Raw genomic sequence first — 2,776 nt, 5'->3', positions numbered from 1 at the left:
AATGCATCAATCCGAGGTCCTTCATCTCAAATTTGGAAGCCAACTCCCTCTTACATTGATGAATAAGAGGGTCTGCACCTGTCAGAAAGAGATCGTCCACATAGAGTACCAAGATGAGAGGTCTATCATTCTCAACCTCAAAGGAAAGGTTCAGATCAGCTTCACTTATTGTAAATCCCAACTTCATTAGATAGCTATTGATCCTCTCATACCAAGCTCGAGGTGCTTGTTTCAACCCATAGAGGGCTTTCTTCAACCTGCATACATGTGTTTGACGATGTTGAACTTCGAACCCCTCAGGTTGTTCTACATAGACTTCCTCCTTAAGAGAACCATGCAAGAAGGCAGTCTTGACATCCATCTGGTGTAGATTCCATCCTTGCGAAGCAGCAAGGGCAATGATCAAACAGATGGTAGTTTAGCGGGCAACCGGTGCAAATATCTCATCATAATCTACACCTTCCTTTTGAGAGAAGCCTCAAGCAACGAATTTGGCCTTGAACTTTTCAACACTTCCATCAGCTCCATGCTTGATCTAGTAGAGCCATTTTGAGGTGACAATGGATTTGTCCTTGGGTCTAGGGACCACATCCCACACATCATTCTTCATAGTCAACTCATACTCTTCGTTCATTGCATCCTTCCAAACTTGGCGCTTTACAACTTCTTCGAATGTGCAGGGCTCAGATTGAACAATGTTGTTCATTGCAGTTAAGTATCCTTGGTACCTATTCGGCTTCTTGCTTTCACGAAATGTCCCCCTAGGTGCAACATGTCTCTCGGCATCTTCGAGAGTCTCCCTAAGCCATGAGGGTCTCCTTTTTGAGGAGGAGGGCTCATGAGGGGGTGGATCAATGGGATCCATTGGTCCTTCAGCATCGGGCATCGGCTCATCCTGCGGTTCTCCCTGCTTTCCTGAATCTGCTTCTTTGTCCTTCCTTGGAAGAGGAAGGTTACTAATCTTCCCAAGGGCAACATCCTCATCGAAGGTGACATCATGACTTATCTCCACTTCTCTTTGACCAGACACATAGATTCTATATGCCTTAGAAGTTTCACTGTAGCCCACAAATGTTCTTTTCTTCCCAGAAGCATCCAATTTGCTTCTCTTTTCTTTCGGCACATGAAAATATATGAGACTACCAAAAATTCTAAAGTGAGAAACATCAAGTTTCTTACCGGTGAAAACTTCTTTGGGAGTTTTGGAGTCCAATGCTTGATGAGGGCATCTATTTTGAACATACACAATGGTGTTTGCAGCTTCGGCCCATAAGAACTTCGGAAGGCTTTGATCATGAAGCATGGCACGAGTGTCTTCTATGATAGAACGATTCTTCCTTTCAGCAACACCATTTTTCTTAGGAGTATATGCGGTAGTAGTCTCCCTCTTAATGCCAACTTCTCTACAATAATTATTGAACTCATTTGATTCATATTCGGTTCCATTGTCGGTCCTCAATATTTTGATCTTCTTCCCTGTTTGATATTCGACCAAAGATTTGAAAGAACGGAACCATGAGAATACTTCGTCCCTCTTCTTCAAGAAATATATCCAAGTCTTGCGAGAGAAATCATCCACAAAGATAGCATAATATAAATATCCTTCTAATGACTTCAAGGGCATCGCACCAGATAGATCAGAATAAACCAATTGCAATATGTCAGTGCTTTTGCTATCACTTGAGGGGCATGGTCCCCCTGTATGCTTTCCTTCGACACACCCCTGACACACACTTTCATGTTCTACTTTAAATTTGGGTATACCTGTCACCATCTTCCTCACATCGGGTAGAGCCTTATAATGTAGATGAGCAAACCTCCGGTGCCATAATTCAGTTTGAAGTGACGTGTTGCAAGACATAGCTCCCAATGGGCTTCCTCCAACTTGATATAGGCTATTAACCCTGAAGCCAAGTGTAAATGCATCTTTGAAATTTTTATTCCACACACGTACCTTTCCATCGATGAATGCCACCTTGAATCCTTTGTCCTCCATCACGGAGATAGATACCAAGTTCTTATTTAGATCGGGTACATATAGTACTTCTTGTAGATGGATGGTGTTACCTAGATTCAATTGAAGAGTAACATTCCCAACTCCCTTCACGGGATAGGTGGCATTGTCTCCAAGGATAATTTCCAAATTTGTATCCTTTTCAATCAGATTTGAAAGAGCTTCCTTATACCTAGTGAAGTGCCTTGAGGCACCACTATCAATCAACCAATTCCCCAAAATGTCCGGAGGAGATGCAGTGGAGAGGGCAGATATACGATAAAATTATTTTTGCTTGTTATCAACAACATTAGATTCATAATACCTGGTGTTCCTTGATCTCATGGGAGGGTAACCATTTCCTTGATGAGGAGTGGGAGCATTCCTTTTTCCTCGGTTGTTGAATCTACAATTCCTTTGATTGTTGTTGCCCCTGAAATTGTTGTTGTTGTGGTTGTCATCATCATGAGGTGTATCCCTTCTATTAGGACACTCACTAGCATAGTGGCCAAACTTGTTGCAAATGAAGCATCTTCCCTTCCTTTTTTTGAAACCCGACCTTCCTTGACATTGCTTGTTTGAACCTGCATTGTTCTTCTTTTTAGCATGAGCGGAGAATGCAGTAGGACCATTCCTATTTGAAGGCATATCTAGTTCGATCATCCTTGTTTCTTCTTGAGAACATCTAGTCAACAATTCTTAAAAACTTGGAATCTTGTCGTTGTTAAGCATAGTAGTGTTGAACACGTGCCATTCATGAGGGAGTCCTCCAAGGGCAATGAG

Source organism: Pinus tabuliformis, chromosome 6, assembly GCF_031772625.1.
Source record: "Pinus tabuliformis cultivar Carrire ecotype Pingquan chromosome 6, CPIR1, whole genome shotgun sequence".
NCBI lineage: Eukaryota > Viridiplantae > Streptophyta > Pinopsida > Pinales > Pinaceae > Pinus > Pinus tabuliformis.
The sequence above is the reverse complement of the archived record's forward strand: the minus strand, read 5'-3'. Positions refer to the sequence as shown.